General features: G+C 42.2%; 1 long non-coding RNA gene across 2 annotated transcripts; it reads left to right on the top strand.

Annotated features, from left to right (window-relative positions):
* Nucleotides 1–5,073: 5,073 nt before the first annotated feature.
* Nucleotides 5,074–18,381, top strand: LOC138296395 (uncharacterized). 2 transcript variants are annotated; one of them, XR_011203822.1, is made up of 4 exons: nucleotides 5,074–5,185; nucleotides 5,568–5,618; nucleotides 5,981–6,073; nucleotides 10,717–18,381. It is a non-coding gene; the product is annotated as an uncharacterized lncRNA (long non-coding RNA). The 2 variants fall into 2 exon arrangements; XR_011203823.1 differs by lacking the exon at nucleotides 5,568–5,618.
* The last annotated feature ends 2,104 nt before the right edge of the window (nucleotides 18,382–20,485 follow it).

The raw sequence follows: 20,485 nt of genomic DNA, 5'->3' as shown, positions 1-20,485 counted from the left end.
TACTAGTTTGAAGTTGGCAAAGGGTAGTAAACGGTGGAGTTGGCACCAGCTGACTTTCACAAGTGGGTCACAGCCAGTATGATTTAAAATTGAGCCTTTGGAATGAGTATGTCTCGGATTTGGAGCATGGCACTCTTCATCTCCCTTCATCTCAAGATTTTTTAATCCCAAATGTCCTCTCATAGAGATAGTAAGGATGACCAAGAGGTAGACCGCAGGATATATGCTACTGTGGCAGAAACCTTTGGGGCACAGTTCTTGGTGCAGTCTACCACAGTGGCATACTGATCTGCCTCTTCTGCCTATTACATGTCCAGCCACTAAACTTGCAGGGTAACAGGCACACAAGGCCTTCTGTCAGAGGGGGTCTGTCAGAGGTGAGCCCCCGGAAGCCTTCGGCAAGGCACAGGGGAAGAGTGCAGAAGATGTGCGCCATTGTTGCATGCACATGTTCCATCCTGCTAGAGTGACGTCCCAGTTTTTCACCCCTTGCCCCTACAAATTGAATTAAACTTAGCATATATCCCTGTTTTCAGAGAGGGTTGACTGACCAGAGAGGAAGGCAAGGTTTTATTTGTAGCATTTCAGTTTTAGTAGCAGCCAGTAGCAGGAGGGATTTGGTTACCACAGAGGATTTTTTTTTTAAGTTGCATTTAATTCCCCTTAGTGCCACATTGTCTGTTTTGCTGGGCACTATTAGGTAAATAGTTCCATCTCCTTCAATTGACACAAAAAATGTAGTCCATATTCTATGGCTGTGGAATGTTTTGGATTTTAGGTTTCAAAGGCTGGTCACTCTACACCCTATCCACACTGGGCTACAGAGCAAGCATGAGGTAGAGGAGTACAGTGACAGGCTTGGCTGTTCCACCTCGTGTGAACCCATTGTTATAATAACTGTGTGACATGATGTAATTGTCAAGCCACCACCTTCATACCAGTACCTCTTCACAGACACACAGGCAAATCAATGCTGGAGGCCTTAGCTGGCTTTCCTGTGGGGATAGGACACTCAGCCAGAAACATTTTACGCAGAGGACTGAATGTGCCACCCTTGGGACCATTTTTTAAAAATCGCTGTCCTCACCAATAAGGGTTGGTGCCATCCACCAGCATCCAACAAAACAAATTAAGTACTGCCCTACCCCTATACTGCCAGTTTCACTTTGCATGTTCTTTGTTAATCTTTGGATTTTTAGTAGGAAAATCACAGCCCCTCCAAATTCAGGGTACTTTTGGAAGAAAAGTCCAAACTGGCGGCAGAGCAATGAATACATGCAAAGCGGTTTAAAAAAAAACGTTCTCCCCTTTTTTTGCATTTATATAGCATGTATTATCCCTTGCATGGGTAGTAAACAGTATTTAAATTCAATTCTAATTCAAGACACCTTGGGATTTCTGCTTCTTTAATTGGAATAGCTCAGAGCATCAGTCAAGTTAACAAGAGGGAAGAGATCTACTTTCAATTGCAGATTCTCTCTCATTCCAGTGCTAATGGCCCAACAAGGTTTCTCAGTTAAAACAGTAGTGAAAGATAAAACACACTGCCATACACAAGGAGAGCTCCCACCATGGGGTACGAGGATTGCGATAATGTGATTCACTAGGGACCCCTACTGGAAAGACACTGTGCACAAGCTGAACATGTCTCGTTTGAATAAAAGAAAATGTTTATTCTGCCATGCACGTTTGAAGCACTGCTCGGCACAGTCTTTCCCTGTTACAGGCATCCACGAAGCGGCAGCCCAGGCTACGGCACACAACGTGGGTGGCTAAAGCATGTTTAGCCCTATGGGTGTTGCACACCTGCCCATGAGTAAAATATGTCTGTTCTGCAAGTGTTCTAAGCTTCAACGACAAACTTAACATCCCCGTCCTAATTTGTTAGTCCATTGGTTAAAAGAAACTGTGTAACTGGTTGCCTACAGTTCAATTATATATTTACTGATTGTGCAATTGTTGGAAACAAAATAGATAACAGAATAGGGAACCAACGGGGGAATCCCTTTAAGGTTCATGATTGAATAACCTACAGCCTAGATAGGGGCTCCGTATTCATAGGACATATATAAGACATAGGACGTCTCTGTATAATGGTGCTTAGGCTACCTTTAGCATGTGTGAGACAGAGTTACTCAGGGGGCCTGTAAATTAGTGTCTTACTAATATTGGAGGCGCCATGTCGTAGGACTCTCATTATTGGAGCGTGACTGCTGTATTTGAGGTGGCAGCACCACCATTTGTGGGTAACTGAGTAAATCCCACACCATCTTGGCAGCTGTCACTCAAACACAGAAAGCAAAGGTGATTAGTGGCAGTCTGTCGCATGACACTCAAGGACTTATCAGGGAAAGTCGTGGTTTACAAATCTCATCTCTTTCTCTCGTTAGCAAAGGTCTCATACACACAAATAGGCCAAACAAAATATGCAGGATGGTTTTCAATACATTTATTGAAAAGAATGCAATCTATGATAAAATATATGAGCTGCAATAATTAGGGCAGTGTGACATAACAGGATTAGGATTGCTGTGACCAGCTCAAAGAAAAAAACAACCCCAGCATATTGGAATTACATGTATATATGAATTCTACCTAACCCCTAACTCATAAGTGAGAGCATAGTGGTGATAGACCAATCTGGTCGTACTTAGTCCATGAGAGGAGCACCCACTCCCAATACCTGGAAAACAGTAGTCTGCCTGCCGTTTCCTTGGCTGGTTGTACAGACAGGGCTGAAGTCAGCAGTGAAATGGCTTGCAGGGTGGATGGATATCCTAGCTGGAATTACCTCTCTGTTGTCCCTTGTCCTGTACAGTGTTTTTATAACAAACATATTTTTGTTCCGTAAAATAGGCCTGAAGTGGACATGTGCATAAGTGTCAGACTGTTTACATACTCTTGAGGTGACAATGTTAGCTAGATTATCATGTACTGTTCTTGTCAGCCTTGGACAGAAGTACATGGTGAAATGTCATATACAGAAATAATAACGCATTTGCAGAATCACAGCTGATTAGAAAAATAAAACATCCCCGCCGAAAAGCAGGCTAACTAAAAACGAATAAAACTGAAAAAATAAAATCAGAGCACACATGTAGATGAAACAGCACAGGCCTAAGGCCTAAGCTGAGCTAAAATATGTGTGCCAAAGCAATGTGTGAAATTAACCCACAACATGATCTACATCCAAATAAATATTTACATTCAAGTACATCTAGTGTAGGTGTAATACAATTTTATTGCATGATTAATCTTTACAAAGGGAAATTTTCCCCAATAAAATAAAATTTATCGTGGCTCATAAATATCAGATTGATAAAAACAACACATAAGAGTAATATAAATCATCAATATATATTTATCTTTCCAATAAAAGAGAAAGTAAAGTGCAAAAAAGGGAGGTGAAGTAAGCAAGATTTCATGCATTGAGGTGGCATATGCGTAAGACCTCTGTTATGATCACTACTAAGTGATCACTTAAGTGCTGTAGAGAGACCCTCAATAGTGCACATGAATTCAGTATGATGTAGACAGAGTATAATCTAAAACAGGAAAAATAAAAAGGTGAGAGAAAAAAATAGTGCAAATCATCAGCATATAGTTGGTTTTCTAATAAAAGAGGGAACGAATGAAAGATCAGACAGGCAAAGTCTTAAAGTGGCATGTGCAAAAGGACTCTAGTGTAGCTGCTGGCTAATGGTCACTTATTTACTCTAAAAAAAATATTGAAAGGGTAGATTTGAACAAGGTTAGTCCTATGTCTCGCCAGTCTTCGTACATCTCATTCATTTTGTAATTGGAAAGTGAACTTTCCAAATGTAGCTAGATCAGTCAGTTCTTTCAATGTAAAGACCAAGTTTATGGCTTGGACACAAGTTCTCATGCCATGTCTAAAAAGAGAGGTTTCAGCAAAATGCAACATGCATTCCTCAGTGCCGGGCAGCAACAGAGTAGATAGCTAAACGATTCAGATTTGTAGCCGCATAACATGCAGATAGTGATCATGGAAAGAGAGTGCCATTTTGGGTTTATTTCTTTGATCTTAAGGAACATCAACCTTGCAGCCATGATTTGTAACAGGCAGGCTTTCCCAATCGCACACATTATGTACGGCTGCTCGGTCAATGGGTAAGAAGGTATGTCATAAGATGGTACCACGGCTGCTACCATCTATGTACTGTTCAGTTTGGCCAGGACTGTTGTCATAGAAATAGATCTGGTCTGTTTTTTAGATCTGCTATTCGAACGAGAAAAATGAATGCACTGTTAGTGGAACATTTCTGAGTAAAAAACACTCAGAAAGGGATCGATGTTGGTTAATTCTTGAGAAAATATACCCAAGAAAGAGAGGTGGCAACTGTGACACATTTAGAAAGAAATGTGAACTGTGGTATATTATTAGGTTCAGGACAATGGAGAAGAGTTTAAACTGCAGAGAAGAATGGTAGTAGGTACCATATCTATTTAGGTGACATATCTCAGTGAGGAGGCCCTTTAGCAGTGGGAGTTTAGGGGTTCTAGAGTTGTGTTTCATCAAGAACATTTAACAATATATTTGTCCTGGATCCTTCAGGAAAACATTGATCCATTGATTGATGTATGCTGTAGGGCATATTAAATAGTAGAATGTATGCCTTCGTTTCACATGGACATGGAAGATGGCATGTCCATTTAAATGGCTTGTTCTGGGGTAGGGGTTGAGTATATAGAGATAAGAGGTCAATATGGGGATTAGAAATTAGTAATGTATTTGGGGCTATAACTATTTATTATTCAGTTTTTTCATATTTAATAGGTCAGGGATTACAATGCATGAGGACAACGTGGAATTTGTAATGGATGTGGAATTCGAAAATGGTGCTCGTATCTAGATAGCACATGTCGGTTAGCGGTTTAGTGTTTAAAATAGGAAGTGAAAGTTATTGAATTTTAAATAATAATGAAATTTTAATGAACGCAGGATTTCAAGATGGCGCCCATATCTAGATAGGTGATATGGGGTTGCGGTCTAGTGTTCCTCTTTTTAAAACAGGAAGTGAACGTTTGTGGATGGGAAGGAGTTGTGCGTTTGAGCCTACATCCGATATAGTGGTGTGTATATATTGTGTCAATTGGGAAGTCGGATTAATTGATTTACAAGAGGAATATAAAGAGAGCAGAGCTCTGTCACGCCATCACGCCGGTAAGCACATGGGGGCTTGTGATATTGAACGGGTGACTTTTGAGTTCCGCATCTGTATGGTAAATATTATGAAAAATTTGAAAATAGAGGAGATAATACTCCCGCTGTAGTAGTTTAACATGATAGGGGATGCAGAATCCAGTAATTGAAAGGACCAGGACAGCCTATTATGGGGCAGGCCAGTGATAGATAAGAATGATGTTAACAGAAAGGCCATTTATATCAGTTGTAAAGTATTGAGGGATGTTACAAGCACTATAGGGTCTTTATTTTTCTGATGCTAGGAGCAGGAAAAATAAAAGAAAGGTTAGGATGAAGTTTTAAATATGGAATATATATATGTATTTTTTTGATTTTCTTTGTCTCTCTTTGTAAAATTAAGGCTGGGAACGGTATGGACAATATAGAGCCCTGGTTCACTGTAGACTCCATGGTAAGTTCCATGGACAATACTAGTGTAATATTAGCGTCACACTATATTTCCCCCACTATTAATTTTATCACATTAATTATATACCCTATTGGGATATGCATAATATATGACAAAGAGAATTCGATTTTGCATGGGGCTTATGAAATTAATTATTTATTTTTTATCTCTGTCTCTTTTTTTATTCTACTATTCACATATCTATGACTATATGCACTAATAATGGTGATAACTAATGAGTTGTGGATGGAGTAGATGACTAATATCGTACACAATTTTAGACACCACTGGATGATTTAATTATGGTCAATTTTAAAGGAGGAGAAAGTAGTAATTTATTAATGGATTTTATTTTGTCCATGTAGAAATTTGTTTTTGAAAGACTATCGGGAAACAAAGGAAAGTATACACATTAACATTTGGATCGGTTTGGATCATTTGATTTAATTTTAATGGAGGTGAGTGTTGGGAGAATTGGATATTTATTCATTTATATACACATTTTCCCCTTGAAGAGTGATCTTGTATGTAGATAATGAAATCTCTCCTAGTGACGGTCAATATAAAGGAATCTAGGTTTATTGTTAAATGCTGGGTATCGTATTTGGGGTATTGAGTACTAAACATGGGGGTTACTTGAAGAGGTATATTAACCTCTTAGCTGCTGGGCCTTCCCCCACCCCCAGTGCTGAGCCCTTTTTTGGCTATTTGGGGTAGTTTGCTCTTAGGCCTTCATAACTTTTTGTCCACATAAGCTATCCACGCCAAATTTGTGTCCTTTATTTCCAACATGCTAGGGATTCTAATGGTATCCAGAGTTTGTGGTTTCCCCTGGAGAAGACCAAGAAATTAGCCAAAATACAGTGAAAATTTTGTTTTTTTCAAAAAAATTGGAAAAAAGGGCTGCCCAAGGTTTTTTCCCTGAAAATGGCATCAACAAAGCGTTTCTGGTGCTAAAATCACCATCTTCCCACCTTTCAGGAACGGGCAGACTTGAATCAGAAAACCACATTTTTCAACACAATTTTGAGATTTTAATGGGACATACCCCATTTTTACTATTTTTGGTGCTTTCAGCCTCCTTCCACTTAGTGGCAGGAATGGGTGTGAAACCAATGCTGGATCCCGGAAAGCTAAACATTTCTGAAAAGTAGATGAAATTCTGAACTCAGAAAGGGGTCATTTGTGTAGATCCTACAAGGTTTTTCTACAGAAAATAACAGCTGAAATAAAAAAATATTGAAAGTGAGCTGAAAAAAACAGCCATTTTTCTCCACGTTTTACTCTGTAACTTTTTCCTGCAATGTCAGATTTTTTAAAGCAATATACCGTTATGTGTGCTGGACTCCGGTTGCGGGGATATATAGGGCTTGTAGGTTCATCAAGATCCCTAGGTACCCAGAGCCAATAAATGAGGTGCGCCTTGCAATGGGTTTTCATTCTATACCGGGTATACAGCAATTCATTTGCTGAAATATAAAGAGTGAAAAATAGGTATCAAGCAAACCTTTGTATTTCCAAAATGGGCATAAGATAAGGTGTTGAGAGGCAGTGGTTATTTGCACATCTCTGAATTCCGGGGTGCCCATACTAGCATGTGAATTACAGGCCATTTCTCAAATAGACGTCTTTTTTACACACTGTCTTACATTTGGAAGGAAAAAATGTAGAGAAAGACAAGGGGCAATAACACTTGTTTTGCTATTCTGTGTTCCCCCAAGTCTCCCGATAAAAATGGAACCTCACTTGTGTGGGTAGGCCTAATGCTCGCGACAGGAAACGCAACATGAACACATCATATTTTTACTTTGCAATCTGAAGTGTTTTTCTCAAAGTGCCCAGCTGTAAATTTTGGCCTCTAGCTCAGCCGGCACCTAGGAAAACCTAGCAAACCTTGGCATTTTTTAAAACTAGATACCTAGGGGAATCCAAGATGAGGTGACTTGTGGGGCTCTGACCAGGTTCTGTTACCAGAATCCTTTGCAAACCTCAAACTTTGGCTAAAAAAACACATTTTCCTCACATTTCGGTGACAGAAAGTTCTGGAATCTGAGAGGAGCCACAAATTTCCTTCCACCCAGCGTTTCCCCAAGTCTCCCGATAAAAATGGTACCTCACTTGTGTGGGTAGGCCTGGTGCCCGCGACAGGAATAGATCACACAACGGTCAATGTTGGTCCTTACATGAGGCAGCTGTTGACCCTGGGGTGATCCATTCCTGACACAGGACAGGTGAGGAATCACTGGGTGGTAGGAATTTTGTGGATCCCAGCAGATTCATGTAGCTTGTGAGGCAGAAATGCGAGAAAAATAGAGTTTTTATTCAACATTTCAGCTTTACAGGGTATTCTGGGTAAGAAAACTTTGGGGAATCCACACAAGTCACACCTCTGTGGACTCCCCCGAATATCTAGTTTCCAGAAATGTTTGAGTTTAGTGTGTTTCTCTATATGGCCGCCGAACCCAGGACCAAAAACACAGGTGCCTGCCTTACAAAACCAGTTTGTTTTGCGATAGATAATTTTGATGTCTCCACAATACGATTTGGGTGGTGGAATTTCGGGCTGAACTAAATTGGGGAGCTCCCAAGAGAACACTCTCACTCTCTGCTTGCCGCCGCATTCACCTGCTCTCTGGGTTGGGCTAACCCACTATTACCCCGTTGCACAGACGGTGCTTGCGAAGGGACAGCAGGACTGTCCTCATCACCTCCCTCATAATTTACTGGAAGAGGAGTTATCGAATGGGACTCCTCCGACTGAAAAATCACTCCCAGAGTCTGCACCATTGTCCTATCCCTCAGATGCTGTCTCAGTATCTGATGTCTCAGTCTCTGATCCTATGTCAGAGCTGTCCTCTATAACCCGAGTGACTGCAGCAGTCATCCATCAAGATGCCATCTCAGCTATTGGCTAAACTGTTGCTCTAAAACACTAGCCTACGTAGACAGTCACAAAATCGATGGTGTGTGTGAGATACGTGCAACAGTGGAGGCCACCTTAGCTGCGCTTCTTCCCTCAATCAGCACGTTCTTTCAAGACACTCAAAAAACACCTTGTAACATACCATTCGTCACAGTCTTTAGCACCTCCTGCGCCCAGTCCAACAATCATTATTGGTGCTCCCACTCCCTCCTCCTCGGATTCCCTCATTACCACTCAGCAAAAGTGCCCTTCATCTCTCCATAGCCGCCCTCCACCCCGCACATACATTTCATTTGTGTTATAGCACAGGTAATGGCTGACTTTACTAATGTACTCAGCTATTTACATAAAATACAGATTTGCTCTTTGCAGTAGGCATATAAACCTTCTGCGCTTCTTTATGGCACTAAAACTGCCACTAGACAAGTCTGACCCTTTTGTAGCAGAAACATAATCACAATACTTACTTGACTTTTTTATTGCTGACTAAAAGCTACAGTTGAAAAGCGTCAGTTGAAGTATGTGCATTGCTTTGAAGACGCAAGCTGCAACTGCAAGACAACTGGTGGCAAATATATATAAATATATATATATATATATATATATATATATCACTTTTATCTGTGGGTCTGGTTTTCCTGGGGGCTGATCGCAGCCCCCAGGGAAACAACACACGTATTGACAAAAGTGATTTATTTATTTATATATATATATATATATATATATATATATATATATCTATCTCTATATATATATATATCTACATAGATATATCTATAGATAGATCTATATATATATCTATAGATCTATCTATAGATATATCCATGTAGATAGATATATCTATACATATAGATCTATATATATATATATATATATACATTTTTTGTTTTTTTTTTGTTTTATGGTTTCCTTGGGGGCAAAAATGGCCCCCAGGGAAACCCTACAACAACTAAAAAAAATATTGCCCCCACAGGGAGTCGCCCTGCCCACGGGCGACCCCCAGTCCATTTCTTTTTCTTTTAACAAAAAAAATGCCCCGGGGGGGGGGGCAGAGGGCGAGGGCGTCCCGTTTTCCGAGGGGGCCGACCCCACCAAGTGAAATCCCTGGTGTCTAGTGGTGTTTCCTGGCCCGATCGCAGCTGTGCTGCAATCGGGGGCCAGGAAACACTTTCAGGAAGGCCTCGTAAGAAAGGGGAGAGTCTCCCCTTTCTTACGAGGTCTTCCCGAACGTGGGGAAGGCCGTTTGTGGCCGATTTCCCCATCGGAGCAGGAAAGGCCGGAAAAGCTTCAGTGTCTCCCGGGGAATAAAAAAAAAAAAATAATCCTCGGGTGCAACGCACCAGAGGTTTTATTAACCTCCTCCCTGGTGTCGGCCACTGGTTGTGACCTGCACCTGGGAGGTAGTGCGGGCGTCTCTGGCTGACGCCCGCACCTAAGGGGTTAAGTCTTTGGACATATTTAAGTGTACGTTTTTTGTTGGCCCATTTAGGTTTGGTTCAATAAGTGTTGGGAGCATATTTGTTAGTCCTGAAGTAGGTGGTGAAAGGATTCAAAAGACCACTGAAACACGTCGACGCTAGATGACATTACTGGACCCAAAGGAGTAGGCCGTAATCGAACAAGGATTGGTGACAGAAATTGATTGGCCTAAATCTACCATAATTGGGACAGTTTAATCGCTATAGACTATGGTAGATGTCTTTTTATGTCTCCCTGTTGTTGGATTTTATTGTTTATATGTGATTTTTTTTTTAATGAGCTTTCCTGTTTTGTGATTGATGTGATATTAGGTTTTAATCATATGGGTTAGTATTATTAAATTATGATTATTAGATTCCTTTTGAGATTGATCATTTGAGAGTTTGAATATTTGAGGGTGTGGGGTGTCTGTCTTTTCCCTTGGGGGAGTTTTATTGTTTCACTGGGGAGCAGTTTTAGCTACATATAGCTTATTTACGTGTTCTTTACTGATCATTTGGATTCATGGGCCTTCTTGGCTCATCTTGTTTTAAGTAAACTTCCATAGGTCTGCTTGATTATGCTTGCCCAAAAGGGAATAGATGTATAACCACTCTTTTTCTGCTTCTGTACGTTTAAGAGACCAGACCAATTTCTTATATTGTTTCTGTATGACTTGCAGGTGTGCCAGGCATTCTAATTAAAGCTACTTGTTTTTAGTTTTAGGGCACAATTTCTGCAGCCTAGGGATGCGTGCCTGGAGACCACGTGTTGACGGCCTCTGGGAAGGAAGAGTGGAAACCAGGCTATAAAGAAGATCATTGACTATTTCTGCCCAGTTGCTCAACAAGTTCTCGCCCGTCAGGAGCGAAAGAAAAGAATTTCAGGACAAATTTCAAATGTGCAGCTTTTCCTAGAAGAACGATCCCCGTTTTATATGCCGTATTACCTGTAGCTGAGCATCCAAATGAGTTGAGCACATTCTCAGCTCAATGGGAAGTGGTAAATGGTCACTCTCCCTAATGTTGGAAATTACAAACACCTTCAAATGCTTAAGAAGATAAGGCGAAGCAAAGAAGTAATCTAAAGTACTCTTCCCATGAAAGGTACTTAGATGCTTTAGCTCTGGAGAGCTCTCTCCCAGCATGTGTTGGACGGAGTCAAAGCCATGCCTGGCAAGGAAGCTTTACAGCAGCTTTGTTGATGGACATGCTCGGTGGTTATCGCCCACCCTAACTCCTAGGAACTTGAGATGGAGATCACCGCAAATAATGACGCTATGACCAATCTGGTCTCATAGTACTCCCTCTAAAGTTTCAGCTACGAAGAGAATTTTATCAAGCCTTCCAGGGCCAAGAGTTGAAATCAAGGTTAATTATTAAGATTCTTATTCTGCTGTCCTTATGTCTTTTGCCTTTAAGCGTTATTGCCTGCAGCATGTCATCCTCGGCTACCATTTTCACTTTTGTGTCCAGCCCAATCTTTAAATATGTTGAGAGGCCATCACATGGCCTTCCAAAAAATGTTTTTTTATTGTAGGTTTATGCACTTAAAGGAATCCAAGGGTTACCAAAGGGTTTGTGAGACACGTTTCTTGAACACAAAATATATTAGTTCTCATAAGGAACAGATTGACAGAAGTGTCCTAGAGTAGTCAGGACAGCCCGGCTACATTCTATGAGAAGATTTGTAAGCAACACTTCCTTTCTGTCACTTGTTGACTAATTCTAAGAACAGTCATTGGAATTAGAAGTTAAGGCATATAGTAACCATGCCCAGTCTGGCGTGCTGTTTTCCTCAGTAAATTCTGGGGAGATGTTCCTAGTTATATCTAACGATAGTTTGTAGGTGTTGGAAATTGTCTTTCTACAGGTTCACCCCTAAACTTTTTGCCTTCCTCCTTCACTTCTTCGGACCTAATTTTGCTGGGTTTAGGACTCTGCGCACTTTACCAATGGTAATCAGTGCTACAGTGCATATGCTCTCTCCTTAAAACATGGTGACATTGGCTCATACCCAATTGGCTTATTTCATTTACTTGTAAGTCCCCAGTAAAGTGCACTACATGTGCCCGGGCCTGTAGATTAAATGCTACTAACGGGCCTGCAGCACTGATTGTGCCACCCACATAAGTAGCCCCTTAACCATGCCTCAGGCTTGCTATTGCAAGGCCTGTGTGTGCAGTTTCACTGCCACTTCGACTTGGCATTTAAAAGTACTTGCCAAGCCTTAAACTCCCCTTTTTCTACATATAAGTCACCCCTATCGTAGGCCCTTGGTAAGCCATAGGCAGGGTGCTGTGTAGTTAAAAGTCCTGGTAGTGTAAAACTCCTAAAATTCATCTTGCACTGCTGTGAGGCCTGCTCCTTTTATAGGCTAGCATTAGGGCTACCTTCATATTCTGTTTGAGTGGTAGATTCTGACCTGAAAGGAGTAACAAGGGCATATTTAGTATGGCCAAAATGGTAATACAAAATCATGCTGACTGGTGAAGTTGGATTTAATATTATTGTTTTAGAAATGTCCTTTTTAGAAAGTGAGCATTTCTCTGCACTTAAAACATTCTGTGCCTTACAATCCACGTCTGGCTGGGTAATGTTGACATCTCCCTTGTGCATTTCATTCAGACAACCCCAAACACAGGATGCTCAGTCACACCTGCACACATCTGCATAGTGAATGGGTCTTCTTGGGCTGGGAGGGTGGAGGGCCTGACACTTGCTTATCAAAGGACAGTGCCCTACCCACAAACAATGGAATGCCAAACCCCCTACTGGGACACTGGCAGACAGGATTGTACTGAAAGGGGACCTTGTGCACTTCTAAGCCATTCTTTGAAGTCTCCCCCACTTCAAAGGCACATTTGGGTTTTTAAACTGGGTCTTTGACTCTACCAACTCAAACACTTCTGGACAAGACACTTCTTGACAAGACACTTCCTAGGAAAGCAACTCTGAACCAGAACCTGCAACCTGAGAAGGTTCCTGGCTGCCTAAAGGACTCACCTGGACTGCTTTACTGTAAAGGACTGCTGCCTTGCTGTTGGCCTCCTACCTTGTGGGCCTCTGGCTCTGCTGAAAAGTGCTCTCCAAGGGCTTGACTTGAGCTTGCCTCTGCAAAGAACTCCTTGTGTGGTGAAAAATTGACGCACAGCCTGCCAGAAACGACACACAGTATGCTTAGCGGGCGAAGAATCCCCACATTGTCAAACTGGAATGACTCTTTTTAGACCGCTTAAGTTTTGATTTGGGAGACTGATAAGGTATTTTGGCCCTCATTTATACTTTTTGAGGAAAACTGAAGGTTTAGCACCGGCTTGCACCATTTTTGCGCACCATATTTATGGAATGGTGCAAGCTGGTGCAAAGGGTAGGCTAGTGTAAATGACGCTAGTCAGGTGGGGTTGGCGGTATAGAGGAAGGGGGTTTTGCACCAAAAAATGATGTTAGGCAGCTTAGAGTAAAAAAATACCACATGACTCCTGTCTAGGAAAATACAGGAGTCATGTCCACCACCCCATTGGCCAGCACAGGGGGCCAGGCCCCCCTAGGCATGGCCATTGTACCCTGTGCCATGTATGGGGGCCCATTTCAGGGCCCCCATGGCATTTAAAAAAATAAAATGTAATGCTTACCTGTACTTACCTGGGATGGGGTCTCCCATCCTCCGCTGTCCCTCTGGTGTGGGTGGGGGTGTCCCTGGGGACTGGGGAGGGCACCTAATGCCTGCCCTGACCCAGGCGTTAAAAAATGGGGCAAAGCAAGCTGTGTACCATTTTTTGACCCCTCTTCCCTCCCATGCACCATTTTTGCACAGGAGTATAAATATGGCGTTAAGGCCGTAGAGTCATTTTTTGCACGGGAACACCTACCTTGCATCTCATTAAAAAAATGACTTTAACTCCATAAATTTGGCGCTAGACAGGTCTAGCACCAAAGTATAAATATTGAGTTAGTTTTGCACCGAACTAGAGTAAAAAAAAATGACTCTAATTTGGTGCAAACAGAGTATAAATATTCCCCTTTGTTTCTTCAGTGGGAGGGGGTATTTTGGGCCCCTTTTTTAAAGATCACCACGCCCCATTGCTCCAAGGTCGACTTATTTCCCATGAGTTAATCAGCCAGTTGGTGTGTTTGAAGGGAAAGTATTGTTGATTCTCTGCAATTTCTGTCCGCTGGTAGAATTCTAAATGCAGCACTCAAGATGTCTTCCGATTTTAATTAATCAGCTGTAGGAGTGCCATAAAGAGTTGCACTAGTTCACTAGGGGTCTCGACGTGGTTTGTATCGGTGTCTTTAAGCTACCCAATGTTAGGCCACAACGCACTATTAGTATTGGTACTTGTGAGTGATGGGACCAGCAAGGTTGGGGGCAATGACACCTAAAGATTGATTTGAGGGCTAGAAGGCTTAGATGGTGCAAGCTGGAGGGTACCGGATTGCTCACCACACGTTGGTCGAGTTCTTAAGGTGTGGTGTTTTGGTTGCATCCAGGCCTGGGATAGACTGGACTTAGAGGAAGCGATGCCCATATTATAAGCCCTGACTGGAACTAACTCCAGGTCTTTTGCAGTTGATGCTCTCTGCTGTTCAGAGAAGACAGGCATGTTCTCATGTCCCAGATCCTTTTTACCACTCTTCCTCTCCTTAAAGATAGGCTACACATTAATTGTTTTGCCGGCTGCCATGTGTTGCACCTTTGTGTTCTGTACTTGCAGTTGGTCTTTTGCGTCTTTGTTTTTTTGTCTTTTTTTAATTTCTTTTTGGCTTTCCTTGAAAATGCGACACAACTACTGGGAGTCCAGGTCAGAATCTGGCCATATGTCTGTGGTCTGTTTGTGCTCAATGGGTGTTTGTTGGACCGTAACTAAATCCTCAATGAAGGGTCTAACACCAGTAGAGTTGGAGTGATTGGGTGTTGCAGCCGGCTGATGTGTGCGATGTAAAGACGAAGATGACCTTACTGAAGGCCAGCCTTCCAAAGAAGCATTAGTAATAGACTCTGAGTGCACATTTGGCAGGGCTACTGATGAAAGTTTGGACAATTGCTGCTTACTGGTGGATGCTACAGGGAATACCAGCTTCCAATCTGATATCATGGAGGTCAGTACTGCTGGCAAAGTTGAGAGTTTATTCACTGTCTGGAGGCAGGCACATGACAAGTTGCCAGAACTGACTATGTTGGTGCAGGTGCTAAGGCTCTCTCTGTTCCAGGGCAATATGTTTGGCCTCATTGTGAGTAATGGAGTTGGCTAGAGCTTGTATCTCTCAAGTTGTACCTCTAACTTATCTGATTGCCAAGTGAGGGTGTCAATTAGGTTGGGAGGCTGGTGTCTCTGTCCTCAGTTGGCAACTTAGAGAGGCCAGATAACTGGCATCTTGGGCGGTGGATTGGTGAATTTGTTCCTGAGAGTGGACTAAAAGATTTGCATCTATTTCACCCACCATTCTACTGTTGGTGGCACTAGTTGCAACTTGTACGGAGGATTCTGGCCCTGATACACCTGCAGCGGGGCCAGGTGGTACTGCTTGTTCTGCAACAGCTGGGTAACCAGTAGTTGCTACCTCCTGAGGGGAACAGCCCCCTTTTTCCCTGATTCTATCGGGCTGAAACCATATGTCAAATAAGTTGTCCGAGCCTACAATGGGTGCCCATTTCCCCTCGGATATGAATCCACATAAGAAGAAAGAGGGCTAGGAAGATCAGTTCTGTTATTAGTGTTCATTGTCTTAAATAGCCACTCCTCAGAGGTTAATGCAGGTTTAGGTGGGGGGTCAGCGACCATGTTCTCTGTGCTGGTTGTTGATGTTAACTCTATTATTGTATTGTCCACTGGCTGTACTGAGCAATTATTTATTTGGTCCAGGAGCCTCGATGGAAAGTTGGTGGCCTTTGCGTTACCTGAGTTGGATAAAGGGTAGGCAAATTGTGTCCCCGTTACCAGGTTTGAAGGGCAGCCAACTTTTTGTTAAAGAAATCTAATATTGATGTTGAAACTAACTCTGTATTCTTGGAGTTAGGATGAGAAGCTTTTTTTTAATGTGCATCTTTTCCGGAGAGCACTTGACTTATTTTCATGAACTGTTGCAGAGATCTGCAAAGGAATTTGATCCAGTGCACCCAAAGTGCCTTCAGACCTGCTTTGGGTAAGGCCAGCTCTCCTGAGGTTCTGGGCCATACCAAATTGTGTGGAATTAAATAATTTGCCCCTCTGTTCTACCCTCGGTTTTGTGGTATTAACATTGGATCCCGACTTGTTGTTAAAACGCACTCTCCCTCTGGTCATTAGCATAAATTGTCAACGCATAGTAGAATGTCCTCCACTCCAATGCTCGGGATATAGGGTCTTTGCAGTGTTCAATACAGAGGTTGAAATTTGGGCCCCAAAGAGCCCCCAAAAAGGCACTTGGAGCTAAGAAGGCCACCACAGATCCAACTGGGGAAGCTAGTCACGCCAGATCACTGCAAGCCTCACTCTGCACTAGCCAGGCACTTCTGCAAGAATTCTGAGGCACACACTTAGCAGTGGCTGACTACAGACCCCCCACTTCACCTTCAGAAAGGTACCTTTGGGTGGGCAGTTGTCTAAATAGTTCCCAAGTTCAAATGCCACAAGTCACAAGGAGTTCAGAGCCTGCTGGTATAAGGAAAGAGAGGTATGGTATTCAGGGTTCCAAGAAGAGCTTAAGTGTTTCTAAGGGGGGGGGTCAAAATGCTTCAAAATACTTCAAAAATTCTATTTATATTCATGTAAGATAGAGTTTTCTGCAAATCATCTCTGTGGATAAGGAAAGTACATGCAACAATGATAGTATTGCTCCACTTGAAAGTCTTTGGGATTTTGTTTAGTGAAGGGACTCTGCAGATAAAGGAACAGAGTTATAAAAAGCAATGCATATTTAAATAGAATAAATGCATCACATCTCAAATCTTGTTCAAGAATTTTCAAACAACGTTTACGTACATCAATGGAATGTCATGAAAAATAGACTATGGAGGGTTAATAAATGCAGTGTTATAGGTGAATGATTCTGAAAAGATAACTCAAAATACTGTGGCATTATTACTTTAACCCTTGAATGCCCTGGAGGAGGCATTGCTTTTACAAACTGATAAAGTGTGGGCTGGTGTTGGTGGTGGCAAATGTCAAGTTGTAAACCCCCCTTTGCAAAAAAAAAGCTAACTCATTATCACATTGTAGCTCTGGCTTAAGTTCTCTAATGAGACAATAACCAGATGTCATTCATCTGTTCTTCATAGGTCTGCCAGATAGATCTATGGATGTCTAACAGGGATCATGCAATCAATACCGAGAGGAACATTGATATTAACCCTGTCACCTATTCATTGGATTTTTCAGCCATTCCTGATTGGAACTGTTATTCTCGAAGTCTGGAGGTTTGCTATTACACTGAGTGATAGTACCATTTCTTTTGTGCAGCAGGAAGATTAGACCACATAGGGAGTGGTGAGTTCTTTAATCTGTCTGTTTCCTTTTTGTTGTGAGGATGCTAGTTGACTCAGGAAATCATCCATTTTCAGCATATGAGGCAGCAATTATAAGGAACAGTACCTGTTTAATTTGTTTGCTACCGGAAACACAGGGCCTCATTCACGAGGCCATAGCGCTACCGGATCATCACTTTTTGCGACGCTCCGGTGGTGCTGTGCAGTGCACCATATCTACAAGGCAGCCTTGAGCCACTTTTCCTGGCTTAACGCAGCTTTGTAGATATGGGCTGTCCGACACAGTTTTCTGTGGCTTAGGGGTGTGCAATGGGTATTGCTATCGGTATACCCTCGCAACAACCATTGCTTTTTGACATTGCCCCAGATTTACGAGAAATTGTAAACCTGATGCAATGCCAAAACTAACGCGTCCCCAAGGGAAGTGTTAAAGTGGTGCAACGAGGAGAAATACTTTAATTTCTCCTAGTTTTTTGATATTTCTATGTGTGCTGCATTCTGCTTTGGCGCTATGCAGCTAATTTAGTGGCAGTACATGGGGAAACACAGGGATGCACTATATTCTTTTAAATACAGCACATCCCTGTGATGAAGCAGAAAATGAAGGTTTTGATTTATTAACGCTTAAACGTAGTGCTGAAATAATCATGTGTGACATTAACCGAACTAATAAAGATTGTACGGGGACAAAATGTGCCCTCAGAGTAGTTTGCCATCATTTATACGCGAGCTTTATATAACGTGGTGTATTAGAATTGCACTAATCCGACATAATCATAGACGTGTGCTACGATTTGCTTGTTTGAAATGCTTTAGCTTAGCATGACTTTAGCGGAGGCTCTGGCCTAGTTGCCTGGTCTCACGGTTTAGATGCTCGTATTTTTCCACTGTGCTAATAAACGTGTATTCTTGCTTGAAGCTGTACTTTTCCACAGAAACTGTTCACATGCTTATCTTAAAGTTAGTGCCAGCCTGGCATATTTTCTCTTTAATTCAAGGTCAACTTGCAGGTGCGGACAATGGAGGCTCTGAGAGTAAGCTAATTGGGAGACAATGTTGCAACTTGCGTACCCATCTCCAAGGATAATGTATGCTTAAGTAAAAGCTTGAGAACTGTCGTTTTTGATTGTTCAATTTGAAGCTAACCTATGAACCCTCCAATGGAGACCCTACTGGATTCGAACTGTTGTCTATAAAACCCAGGTGCACGAGGAGAAAGTAGCCATTACCAGCTCGATACCCGCCATTTTGCAGACTTCGTAGCTATTATGGCCCACTTTGCTGCGACGCCATTTTGAGAGACTTTGATTTCTTTCTCTAATTGAGAGAAAGAGACTTTAAATGATTCTTGCCCTAGAGACTTTAACTTTGATCCCTTTGCATGAAGTAGTAGTTTTACCTTGCCGCTGTGAGGCAATTGCCCCGTCCACCCCTGCCCTTTGTCCCGTCCCATGCCGATCGAAACGGTACCCATGATGACCGAAGAACGGTACCTGTGAGACGAAGACTTCCTTGTATGCTGATCGTAATTGGTAAATATGAAAGGAAATTGTAAAAATTGCATTGTGTTTCTTTTAGGTAATCAACTGCTGATTTTGGTAAGAGCCCTAGTTAGGAGTTTTTCTAAATTAATGTTGCTAAATTGTTTTTGCATGAAGTCCCACATGCCGATGCTAATTTGAGGTTAGACGAGGTTTCCATATGTCGCACGATGCAATTTGAGATCTTGTTATGCTGACTAAATGTACGCAATTAGTTCATTACAGATTATCGTATTAGTGATTTGCATTGCCATTATCGAATGCCTTGTGATTCAAATGCTTCATAGATTACACTTGTTTCGACGTTATGGACAGCTATTAATGTTCATATATGTTTATCATTTGGTGTTGAGACACATTTATATTGTGCTAGCTTTGTTAATATAGGAAAATAAAATTCACTAACTTTGCAATAAACTGGTGTGGTTATTCCTGGCTGAGAGGTCAGGTTCGCCAAAATGTATTCTGGATTAATTGTTAAGTGTTATGTTGTTCAAGGTGTTGCTTATGTTCGTTATTGATCATTGATTTTGATGAGATTGATCGATTAAGAGTACAGAGAGTTCCCACAAAGTCAAAAGATTCATCGGCCTAAAGAGCGTCCGAACACAGGTAAATTATCACTACGGACCGCTCTATCAGTAGATGGTAGCAGAGGACGGTTACGTCTTTTGGGACCCTGTAGTATTAAAGTACATGGTGTCGAATTAACGGTTACGCGTCTTGGGACCCCACTTGAGAAGTTGAATTAGATTTTTCTTGGATAAAAACTGATTGACAAGATGATGATGGGCTAGGTCCACCGCGACTTTCCCGGGATCTCGGAGCTTGCGGATGGAGAGAACGGAGGTGTGGAATCAGCGCTGGCGTTACTAGTGATGGTATGAGTGAAGTTAGGGTTTTGCGCTTGCACAGCTTATTGCCGCAGGGTGTGTGAAAAGGTTGCGAGGATTTTCTTTTTAAGGATAGCGGAGGTGCGACTCCGAGTGTAGAAGTAGAGAAGTCGTCGAACTTCATAGAGTTAGCGGAGGTGCGGCTCCGAGTGTGAGAGTAGGGAAGTCGTCGAACTTCATGTGCGTGTGGCGCTTTGTGCATAAAAAGGTCCACGTGGTTGTTGTTGTTGAGACGGGCCCTGCGAGGTCAAGAGACTCCGGAGTATGTTGATCCATGTTGTGGTCTGGGCGGTTTAGTAGGTTGATCGGGCGTGGTCAACGAGTCAGTACGTGTGTTAGGGAGTGAAAGAAACTTCGACTTCGGGCTTTGACAAGATTCTAAGTGCACTAGAACAGATCATTGACAAGTTGAGAGTAGGTCTGCGGGTCAGATTTGCTTGCGAATGTGGGGACTGAGAAAGACGGAATAGCGGCCAGAGGCTAGTGAAAAGTCCCGAGGCTAGTGAAAGGTCCCTAAGGTCCTGAAGCGACTGTGTTACCCTTCCTGTAGTAAACCGACAGATCTGTTTTATTTTTTGGTAGCTCGCA

This window comes from Pleurodeles waltl, chromosome 5, assembly GCF_031143425.1.
Source record: "Pleurodeles waltl isolate 20211129_DDA chromosome 5, aPleWal1.hap1.20221129, whole genome shotgun sequence".
Lineage (NCBI taxonomy): Eukaryota > Metazoa > Chordata > Amphibia > Caudata > Salamandridae > Pleurodeles > Pleurodeles waltl.
The sequence above is the reverse complement of the archived record's forward strand: the minus strand, read 5'-3'. Positions and strand labels throughout refer to the sequence as shown.